We start from the raw sequence: 12,356 nt of genomic DNA on the forward strand, positions 1-12,356 counted from the left end.
TTTTGTTTTAATATTAATATAAGTTACTTTCTACAGTAAAATTTTCCATGGACTCATTTTAAGTCAATAATTTTTATTAATTCGAAAGTGAAATAGGAGTGCAATACAACATACTCACTTATTTGGGCCCTTAGCTCCTAAGAGGAACATAGATCATTGAAGACCTTCCAGCTCCATCATCCTCTGAGGTAGCTAGCATGGTTGGAATTCTATGGTTCTGTAATCTGTAATCCACCATATCCATTGTACAGAGGACTGGCCTACACAGCTTCACCCGAGCCCGGTTGGCTGTCCTCACCCATTTCCACCTCTCACAATGGGGATGTAGCATTGGACTTTGAGAGGCAATACAAAATAGAGTCATGGAATTATATGGCACAGCAATGGGTCTTTTGGCCCAACTCTTCCATGCCAATCTAACTCCTAGGACTCTAACACTATGAAAGGACCACCAACAGAGATGCTGCAGCAGTTCAAGAAAGCAATACACCAGAAATTTTCTTCAGGACAATTAAAAATGTCCAATAAATGCCTCACTCATATTCTAAATGTAAATGTTTCTTTCAAAAACAGCAAAAGACAATCTTTTGCAGCAGGTTGTGTCATGAGTTTTAGTGCATTAATTTTTGATTATGGATCGTTTTTAAGCTTGGCAACCATTACTCCTAGTTTTCCAAAAATTGATCAGCTCATACATACAGTGGTGCTAGAAAATTTGCGAACCCTATAGAATTTTCTCTATTTCTGCATAAATATGACCTAAAATGTGATTGGATCTTCATAGGTCCTACAGCTACATAAAGAGAATCTGATTAAATAAATAACACAAAACATTATACTTGTTCATTTATTTATTGAGAAAAATGATCCAATAGTACATGCATTTGTTGGAAAAAGTATGTGAACCTCTGGGGTAATGCCTTCTACAAAAGTTATTTGGAGTCAGGTGTTCCAATCAATGAGATGAGGTTGGAGGTGTGGGTTGTAGAGGCACCCTGTCCTATAAAAAGGACACATAAAGTCAGGTTATTGGCAGAGCCTGTTCTTCTCAAGAAAGATCTGTCTATGTGCACCATGCCTTCATCAAAGCAACTTTGAGAGGACCTTAGAAGAAGAATTGTGGAGATGCATGAAGCTACTAAAACATTTCTAAGGACTTGAGCCTTCATTAATCCACAGTAAGGGAAATTGTCTACGAATGGAGTACTGTTGCTACTTGCCCTATGCGTGGGCATCCTGCAAAGATCACACCAAGAGTACAACATGCAATTCTGAAATGGGTGAAAAAGAACAGCAAAAGACCTACAGAAATCTCTACAACTTGCTAAAGTCTTTGTTCATATGTCCACTGTAAGAAAAACACTGAACAAGAATGATGTTTATGGAAGGACACCATGGAGGAAACTACAGCTCTCCAAAAAAAACATTGTTGCATGTCTCAAGTTTGTAAAAGACCACCTGGATGTTCTACAACACTTCTGGGACAATGTTCTGTGGACAGATGTGACAAAAGTTGAACTTTTTGGCAGAAATGCACATTGCTATGTTTGGAGGGAAAAGGGCACTGCACACCAACACCAACATATCATCCAGACTGTGAAGTATGGTGGAAGGAGCATCATGGTTTGGGGCTGCTTTGCTGTCTCAGAGCCTGGACAGCTTGCAATTGTTGAGGAAACAATGAATTCAACATTGATTCAAGACATTTTACAGGAGAAATGTCAGGGTAGCAGTTCATCACCTGAAGTTTAATAGATGTTGGATAATGCAATAAGACTATGATCTGAAAGACAAGAGTAAATCAACAACGGAATAGTATAAAAAGAAAAAATATTGTGTTTTGGAATGGTCGTGTCAAAGACCTGACCTTAATCCTATCGAAATGTTGTGGAAGGATCTGAAGCAAACAGTTCACGCAAAGAAGCCCAGCAACATCCCAGAGTTGAAACTGTTGTGTAAGGAGGAAATGGCCTAGAATTCCTCCAAGCTGATGAACAGAACTAATCAACAGTTACTGGAAATATTTGGTTGAAGTGATTGCTGTACCAAGGCGTCTCACCAGTTACTGAAAGCAAAGGTTCACATACATTTCCAACAAATACATGTAATATTGGATCATTTTTCTCAATAAATAAATAAATGAACAAGTATGTTTTTTGTGTTATTTATTTAATTGGATGCTCTTTATCTAGTTTTAGGACTTACCTGAAGATCTGATCACATTTTAGACAGACAGACATACTTTATTGATCCCGAGGGAAACTAGGTTTCGTTACAGTCGCACCAACCAAGAATAGTGTAGAAATATAGCAATATAAAACCATAAATACTTAAATAATAATGTTAATCATGCCAGGTGGACATAAGTCCAGGACCAGCCTATTGCTCATGGTGTCTGACACTCCGAGGGAGGAGTTGTAAAGTTTGATGGCCACAGGCAGGAATGACTTCCTATGACGCTCAGTGTTACATCTCGGTGGAATAAGTCTCTGGCTGAATGTACTCCTGTGCCTAACCAGTACATTATGAAGTGGATGGGATGGGAGGTCATATTTATGCAGAAATAGAGAAAATCCTACAGGGTTTACTAATTTTCGAGCACCACTGTAGATATCACTCTCAGAAGATTCAAGCCTTACTACAGACATGTGGTCATATTGTCAAGTCTGTGTAATGCTGAGGAAGTACTGCTCTTTAAAAAGTGGTATCGTTTAAGTGAAATGTTAAACTGAAGCCACATTTACCAGCACAGTTGGAATTAAAGAACTTCATGCCACTATTTGTACAGAGTTGGGGAATTCTTCCGGTATCTTGGCCAATATCAAACCCACAACCAAAATTAAGGCAGATTGTTTGGTCGTTATCTTAATTGTATCCTTGCTATGCTCTGATTGCTGATGTTTCCTACTTTACATCTGTAACTGCTATTCAGGAATGTTTTATAGGCTTTCTGAAATTGGGAGATGACATAGAAATACAAATCTCTGTTTCCTGCTTTTTATGATCATAGAGTTGTTCTATGAAATATAAAAGAAATCCACAAGAGGTGGCACTTAAATGTATCCCCCATGATACTGCTGAGAATAACTTGAAAGCAAGTTATGTCTTTCAGCAATGGAGGTATTACATAAAATAACTAGTGTTTGGAGTTCCAGCCTTGAAATTTATCTGTGCCACTATTCCAGTTTTAAAGCAGTGTTGGAAAATTCCCTAATGCAGTTTCAAAAACTCTAAAATTGTGATGCTAATGAATTCACTAAACTCAATTCATTAGTGAATTCACAATGAATTCACTAGTCTCTAAACTCAAAAGGAGATTCTTAAGTCCTATCTGACATAAGAATCTATAGGTACCCACACTATAGGGAGGTTAAACTGTATTAGCCTACCCTTCAGAGAATGGCTTGCTTCCCTGTCTAGTCTCTGCATTGAGGTCTAGCTACTAATACTGGCTAGTTGAACGGTGAGTTTCCTCTCCCTAAGAGATACTTCCAACTAACAAAGTAGTTTAAACACAGTTTATTTTCTCAACCGGAGAAATTCTGCAGATGCTGGAGATCCAAAGCAACACACTCAAAATGCTGGAAGAGCATCTATGGAAAAGAATAAGCGGTCAACACTTCAGGGTGAGACTGTTCTTCAGGACTAAAAGCTTCACCTACCACCTTCTAATTATTCTCCTTTCCTCCCCCACCTTTTCATTCTGGCATCTTCTCACTTCCTTTCCCATCCTGAAGAAGGCTCTTGGCCCAGTGTGTCGACTGTTTATTCTTTTCCATAGATGCTGCCTGACCTGCTGAGTTCCTCCAGCATTTTGTGTGTGTGACGGTTTATTTTATTTTTAAGGATACATATGAGCAGTAATTGATAAGTTCGTGATCTAGGGTAGAAGGAGTCAATTATAGAAAACCAAGCACATTTATTTTCAACATAGTCCCCTCCTACATTTACACATTTAGTCCAGCGATCATGCAGCATACGGATCTTGGACCTCCAGAATGTGTCCACAGATGGGCAATTGAAAAGTTTGTGGCAAAAGGTAGAAGGAGTTGAGTTATACAGCTCTCGTTACATGCACATGCAATTCAACTCTTTGAGTGATTATGCGGAAAGTTTGAAGTTAATAACTCATCTCTGTCTACCTTAGGCCACGAACTTATCAGTCACCCCTTGTATTTAAATTTGAACAAATAGTTCTTAACACACGTTTAAAACTCACCCAAGGTTTCTGATTATAAAACACTTCCGAACTACAAGGGATTTATAAACTACAAAGGATTTCCAAACACAGGTACAATTCTTACAAACTAAAATAACATACCAATGATTATCAGCTGAATGAGTATTCTATTAATGAAACCAAATTCTAGCTTTTCTTTCTGTCATCCCATCTTTCTGTCATTCTGTTTGTCATTCCGAACAATCCCCAATGTTTTCCAGCATTTATACTGTTCGCTTCCAGTTGACATTATCTGCACGTGTTGTTTCTCAGATACCTTTGCTAGGATGAAATAATTCACATAGATGGTCTAAGAGCTTCTGTAGATAGAGATCCAAGACACACATAATTAATGCTGTGAGGGTTGTCTCTCTGAGTACACAAATATCCCAGCTATTAATTGGTCAACTATACCTGTGACCTTGTTTGATGTGATAAGTTCAAAGTTCAAAGTGCATTTATCATCAAAATATGTGTATTATATATATCTTTAAAATTCTTCTCCTTACAGGCAGCCAAAAAGCAAAGAAACTCAAAAAAACCCGTTAAAAAGGACCATCAAACCGCCAATGTGCAAAAAAAGAGCAAATTGTGACAACAGTAAAAAGTTAGCAAATAGCAATCAGAACTAAAATTCACAAAAGTGAATTAACAGCCATGAAGCTAGTCAGCATTGCTGCTGTTTTGTCAGTCCATTACTTGCAGGTTAGCTCCTCAGTTTTGTGCAGAGAAGTGTAAACGTCGCTGAGCAGCGAGCTGAACACTAGTCTGTCCCTCACCTCTCGCCCTGACACCCTGATCTTTTCCATCTAGCCCAGCAGTTAAATTGGTCGAACATTCCTCGCTCTTGGGCCCGGGTTCCGTGGCCTCGACTCTGCCTCTCCTTGGATCTGCTACTTTGAGTTGGCTGCAAACCCACTCCAGCGATGACCGTGCCATCCTTGCTCTTGGGCTTGAGCCCCGCTGTGGCGATTCACCCCATACGTGCCACACCGCAACCATCCTGCACCTTCAAGACTTCAGTTCACACCACAAACATGCCAGGTTGTATATAGATGGTTCAAAAGCTCAGCTGTGGTGATACTTGTCTCAAAAAGATCTGTGATTAGGGTGGTGTTGGAAGGCGTTGCTGTGTTTCACCAGCGCCATCTTAAACCAGCACTAAAAAGTGACAATATCTGGTCTGCAACTTTCCTTGAACTCAGTCACAGTGGTGCAGAAAACAGTTCCCTGGTTTGATACAGGCCATTTAACATTGGGCCTACAAGACTTCACTGTATACTTATTTATAACAAGAAGCTGCGCAAGGAATATTTGTTGGAACATTAATTTTGTCACAAACAACTGTGAGCCTTTGGAAAGGTCAAGCTGCTGTGCTGGAAAGATGAGGTCAGCAGTAAGCCTCTTGGGCCCATAAAGTGAATATCCATCACAGAGTAAACCATGAAATGGGCTAATATCTATTCTTAAACAGAGCCATCATTTTAATGCTGTTCCAGGCACAAGGGATTGCTTGTGCTACTACTGAACTGCTCTGAACTCAGGAAGCAACCCTCATGGAATGAATCATAACCATAAAACAAGAAGCACTCTTTCAGCTATTGAAAGCTAACAATGAATGGGTACGTGCTCCATTGACAGGACTGGTGGGGTTGTAAGTCAGATGCTTTGGAGGAACCTGTGCAGTATGCAGATGTATCGGAGACATTACCCTTCTACAATGGACATTTCCAGAAGGAAGTTGCTACAGAGCTGTCTGAGTGCCCTCTTTGAGTGTCTGCACATTGAGGAACCCCAGTGTGCACTGCCAGGTGGGAATAGCTGAAGCAGCATTAACCAAGAAACCAGCATTACAATAGAGCCGGAAGCAACAATGTGCCACATGTGGCAAACTTCAGCAAAGGCAAATGGCAAGGGCCTTGATTCTGAGGGTGAAAGTGAGACTGACTTTGACCTAGTGAACAACGATTTTGGACATTGCATTGGCCTGGCCAATGCCACCTGGCCAAGAAAGGTCACCGGAAAAGAGCACGCCAAGTAAGAGAAATCTTACACTAAGTACTATATGAAATGACTGAAATTAATGCACTCAAAGAAATTCACAGCCTGGTAAAGTGATTACTATCTGCTATTTGCACAAAGCCTTTGTGCTGGATTGCACAAACAAATTTCTGTGCCATATTTTAGTAAACTGAAGAATTTGGGTTGAGAGTTTAATAGGAGGGAAACCCCTGCCCACCCCTTGCTCGCCCCCCAATTCTTCAAGACAATGACATTACAGTGCATGGGCCTTTGCATCACTGAACTGGCTCCGTGGCTGTGGGTTCACTTTTAGGGACCCTGCAGTTCATGTTCCGTGTGTTATTTGTTTACTTTTTTATTGTTTGCACTATTTGTTCTTTTTTTGCACATTGGATGTTTGACGGTCTTTGTTGTGTGGGTATTTTTGTGGGTTCTATTGTGTTTCTTTGCTTTGTGGCAGTCTGCAAGAAGATGAATCTCAAGGTTGTAAATGGTAGATGTACTTTGATAACAAATGTACTTTAAACTTTAAACTTCGGTTTAACACCTGACCCAACAGACGCTCTATCGCTCAGTCCGTCCTCACAAGGTTTTGCACAGGGGTGCCAGACTAACTATAATACTCAAGTCATTTGTCACAATTCATGAAGCATTCACCAGCATGTCTGCAAGACAATATGGAGTGGCATATGGAACCATTAAAATATTCAACCAAGATTAATCAGAAAAACCTGTACAGGAAAATAAGAATGCAACTCAAAGTAAATCCTACTCTGATTAAGCAATTGGATGAATTAACTCTGTTTATGATGTTTACTCAAGCACATTCCAATGACACTGTAGCCTCTTCATCAGGACAGAGAAAAATTATAATAATTATGAAACTAGTAACTAACACCCAGTTACATTCCATAAACCCCTTTGAACCAGTTCACATGTAATGAATTACTTTTAAAGTGTGGCAATATTTAGGACAGACAAAAAGTGGTAATTTGTTGTAAAGGGGAGACAAAATTGAATCTTTTAAAAATTTTGGCATATTTAAAATTTACATTTTCTCTGAATGTATCATAAGTTATATCTACACAGAGAAATATCAATCAAAATTGTATGGGAAGGGGCTGTAAAAATCTAGCTGTATATAGCTATTCGTAAACTCCTGCTCATCGACACAGAGTATGGAAGAGAGCACTTTAACACCATGAGTTTGTACTGACCATAAAGCACACATTTACACTAATCTGAGATACCTACCCCATTCCCATCAAGCAATGCCCTCCCTGAGGTTCAATTCCTGTTCCCAACTTCCTCCTACCTTGATCACAAAACTTCTGAAGTCCAAAATTCTGCTTGACAACCATTGTTTCCCTTTTCTTAGCAACAGAGAAGTGGATATTAACAGTGAGAAGTTTAATTGGCTCAAAATATGTCTTTAACACCGGAACAGAGTGAGAGAACTTTTCGTATTCACAGGGGACAGGAGGTATTCTTTACTGAGGATTGAATGGGAGATTTATTGATAATACTTGAGATATTGCTGCTCCAAAGAGTGATATGGAGGTCATTCTTACCCTCAGCCATAAGATTCCATAATGAGTCAACCTATAGCTGGTGAAGTGATGACCCCCTCTTGTTAGACTGGTTGAGGTAACATTTTTTATTCTTTCTTACTTCTCTTCTAATACTTGTATTTCTGTGCACGTGTAATGCTTCTGTGACACTGTAATTTCCTTTGGGATCAATAAAGTATCTATCTATCTTGACATGAATTGTCAAGTTGGATGAATTCAGTCTTCGAGTGACAAATTGCACTTCCAGCCTCACCATTGTCTCAGTTTACTCCTCCTCATCACTCATGTATCTGACCTCTTCAAACTGATATTCAATCATCTTGTGCCAAGATGAAGTCACCCGAAGAGTGGAGGAGCTACACCTTGTATGCTATCTGGGTACCCTCTGACCTCATGATAAGTACATCAATTTCTCCATCCTGTGATCGAATTTCCTCGCCCACTCTTCCTCTATTCCCCACTCTGATGGTTTACTTCTTCTCGCCTGCCTATTACTTCCCCTGGGCCCCCTCCTGCTTCCCTTTCTCCTATGGTCCACTCTACTGTCTTATCAGATTCCTTCATCACGAGCCCTTTACTTTTCCAACCCACCTGGCTTTGCCTATCACCTTCCAGCTAGCCTCTTTCTCCTCCCCCACCTTTTTATTCAGGCATCTTCCCCCTCCCTTCTCAGTCCTGAGAAAGGGCCTCGGCCCAAAACGTCGATTATCTAATCATTTCCATAGAAGCTGCCTGACCTCCTGAGTTCTTCCAGCATTTTGTGCGTGTTGCTTTGGATTGCCAGCATCTGCAGATTTTATTGTGTTTATCATTCAAGTAGTTTGATTCATCCATACACTTAGCTATAAATCTCTCACCCATGTGCCAAGCTGAAGACAATGCTGACTAGTCGTTCATGATCATAATTTGTACACTCCTTTCTTTATTTCAGGAGAAGATGGCAAATTAGAATGCAGTGAGAAGGAATAGAAGAGACAAAGGACATCCATGTGTGTTTTGCCTTTAAGGGATGTTAGATTATTAAGATTGTAGCCACTAAAGATGCTTGGAGATCAGCAAAGGGGTAGTTGGAGGTCTAATTCTCCTATTTCCCCTCTTAATCCTCATCTCCCAACTTTTCACCAAGGACCCAGAGCTTTTCCCAGATGAGCAAGAAGCTGAAGAAGATGGTGAAAATCTTCCATGACAGCAGGCCAGACATTACTTTAACAGTATTCTGGAGACTGCTGAGTTCTTGCACATTGTTAGATAACAGACACAGGAAGATCAGTGGTGAGCATGACATTCTTGCTACACTGCAAAGCAAACAAAAAGGCAAAGGAAAAGCACAGTCCAGTTAGCATTTTGATTCCACGATGCCGAGCCATCTAACAGCAATTAGTGGTAACAATGGAGAATAAAATTACTAAACTGGATTAAATTAGTGGTTAACAATATTGACATATGGATTTCAAAGCAGATAATCCAGTTTAGACAAACAAGAACAGATCAAAATGTCATTTAATTGAAGTAAAATTAAGTCTGAAGTAATTTAACCTGCATATCACAAAAATTTACTTAGCAAATCTAAAGAAAAATCTAAAGTATTTGACTATGAGGAAAGACTCCTAAGTAAGCTTCAGGAAAAGATGAGTAACATTTCTTCTCACTAAAAGCTGTGGAAGCTTGGAACCCTCTCCCACACAATGGTAACACACACAAAATGCTGGTGGAATGCAGCAGGCCAGGCAGTATCTGTAGGAAGAAGCACTGTTGACGTTTCGGGCCGAGACCCTTTGTCCTGACAGCATTTTGTGTGTGTTGCTTGAATTTCCAGCATCTGCAGATTTCCTCGTGCCCACATAATGGTGGACGGAACCAGGCGAGCTGGACAGCTTGATTGCAATCTTATTGAACAGATGCAAGAGAGTAACTAATGAGTACATTTGTAACACTCAGTTAGAATCTGCACTTTGTGAAATGTTTTAATTGTGTCTTTTTAGAAAGAAATAATGGGATGATCATGGAGAGAGGAAAGGAAAAGGTCATGGTACAGCTTGTGAAAAAGGAGGTCATTGGTATTGGGCCTGAATAACCTGACCATGTTGAGGAGAAGCACTTGAGGCTTTCCTTTCTCTTCCTCTTCCTCTTGTTGCTATTTTTCTTGCTTCTCAATGTTTCGCCTGACTGGTAGCAGCATGTGAAGTTCTCTCCCAGTGGGCAGATTGCCAGATAACTTACTTATGTTCCTGTAATGCTACATGCTGTTGTCAGTTGTTTGACGTGTAGGATCTAGTCACAAGTCTTGTAGCAAAGTAGTGTCATGCCATTTCCTTTTGGAATTCCATCTTGCACTTTATGTTCTAGCCTTTTATGGGTGTGCTGAACTGTAAACATGGGCAGTACATGAAATAATTGTCCCCTGTGTCTTGTCCTTTGCCATCAGAATTAGTTAATTTGCTCATTTTAATCAAAGGTGTACTGTAATACTATGACATAATTATTCCTTTTGAATAGCAGATGCAGCAATAAACAGAGGCATAACCTACACTCCTGGGTAGCTCTGAAACATTCACTGACATTACTGAACACTACTGGCTGGTCAGCACTTCAATAAACAGCGCTCAAAATAGTTTTTCAGTTCAACATCTCTGTGATGTTCATGGACGTCGGCAGTATGGTTACCGGCTGTTACCTTCTTTAAATACCAGCAGTGACAATGCTTCTGAAGTACTTAGAGACACTTATAATACAGCATGTACACAGAATCTTAGTCCACAGAGTCTGCACCAACCATCCAACATCAACTTAAGCTCATTGACTCAAAACCTATTGTATTTCACTGAAGTTCTCATTCATCCCCAGATTCTACTGCCTCCCTGCATACTAAGGACATTTACAATGGCAAAGTCACCTACTTTAGTATAGCCTTAGGGTGTGGAAAGAAACTGGAACACCCAGAGGAAAAATATGCAGTTACAGAGTGAATGTGTCATATGGAAAATTTCTACAGATGTACCGTGGAGAGCACTCTAACTGGCTGTGTCACCATCTGGTATGGGGGCTACCGCACATCGTTGAAGTAAGTTGCAGAGAGTTGTAAAATTAGCCAGCTCCATCATGGGCATTAGTCTCCTTAGGGCATCTTGAGGGAGCAATGTCTCAAAAAGGTGGCATCCATCATTAAGGACCCCCATCGCCCTAGGGCATGCCCTCTTCTTATTGCTACCATCAGGGAATTGGTACAGAAGCCTGAAGACACACACTCAATGATTCAGGAACAGCTTCTTCCCTGCTGCCATACAATTGCTGAATGAACTTTGAACCCATGAACACTACCTCACTACTTGTATATTTCCTATTTTCTGCACAACTTATTTAATTTAACTAATATGTATATATATTTACACACACAATTGTCATGCATTACATTGTACTGCTGCCACAAAGTTAACACAGTTCATGCCATATGCCATTTATATTAAACCTATTAGACCTGATTCTGATTCTGATTCTAAATGTGCAAACTCCATACAGACAGCACCAGGGGTCAGGATTGGACTTGGGTCAGTGGTTCTATGAGGCAACAGCTTTACTAGCTGTGCCATGTGCTGATCAAACTTAACCTAATTACCTGCATAACTTTGAGGCACCTCATGATGATTAAAAACACTGTAAAAAGGCAAATGCTTTCTTCTTTAACCTCTGATATTCTGGTAATGAAACCAATTTCAAGCAAAATACTAAGCCAATTTAATCTATTGTAGTTCTATATTAACTACACTTTATAACCCCATAAAGTATTGAGTAATAATGCATGTAATGAGATAAGAGGGGTTGTTCATCATTTAAGTATATTTTCATGAAGTTTTTTGGATAAAGCAAAGCAAAACGAAACATTCTGCAATGTGGCAATTACAACATAGTTTTCTCTGGTTGCCCTAAGCATGGCTTTGCAACCTGCTGACCTGCCTTACATCAATACATACTGACCCTTGTGCACGCATGATGCGTTTCAATGTCGCTCCATAGGTGGCTTGGTGCCATGATATCAGTGAACTCTGCACGGCTTACTGCACCAATTGTGAAAGTTGGTCAAATAGCAGGGAGACGCAGCCGTATGCAGATTTCAAGGCCAGTCATCTGCTTCAGTCTTCGATGCTATGTGAAACCACTGAGCTCTCGGATGAAGCTCACACTGGGGTGCAGCCAGCAGCTCCCACAAACACAGCCACTTGCTTCATTCAATTACAATTTCCTTCCCAATGTTTATACCTCTAGTATGGAAATAGAACATGACAAAATTGAGCAGTATATTTCCAGTAAATGAAACCAAGAACAACTTCAAATGATGGAAGTTCAGAATTAAAAATGTCAACGGGCCAGGCAGCATCTTTGGGAAGAGAACCAGTTTTTCAGGTCTAGGATCCATCATCAGAACTAGGAAAAGAGAAAACAAACAAGAGAAATCCAAGCAACACACACAAAATGCTGGAGGAACTCAGCAGGCCAGGCAGCATCGATGGAAAAGGGTACAGTCGACATTTCAGGCCGAGACCTGTGTG

General features: G+C 40.1%; 1 long non-coding RNA gene across 2 annotated transcripts in view; it reads right to left on the reverse strand.

Moving 5' to 3' along the window:
* LOC140729470 (uncharacterized) overlaps window positions 1-12,356 on the reverse strand; it is a 101,631-nt gene that overhangs the window by 10,374 nt on the left and 78,901 nt on the right. The window contains exon 4 of one of the 2 annotated variants that reach the window (XR_012099332.1): window positions 11,738-12,349. The exons of the other annotated variant lie outside the window; for it this stretch is intronic. This is a non-coding gene — a long non-coding RNA (uncharacterized lncRNA). Of the gene's footprint in view, window positions 1-11,737; window positions 12,350-12,356 lie in introns of those variants that run through there. 2 annotated transcript variants of the gene reach the window in all.

This window comes from Hemitrygon akajei, chromosome 6 (genome assembly GCF_048418815.1).
Source record: "Hemitrygon akajei chromosome 6, sHemAka1.3, whole genome shotgun sequence".
Classification (NCBI taxonomy): domain Eukaryota; kingdom Metazoa; phylum Chordata; class Chondrichthyes; order Myliobatiformes; family Dasyatidae; genus Hemitrygon; species Hemitrygon akajei.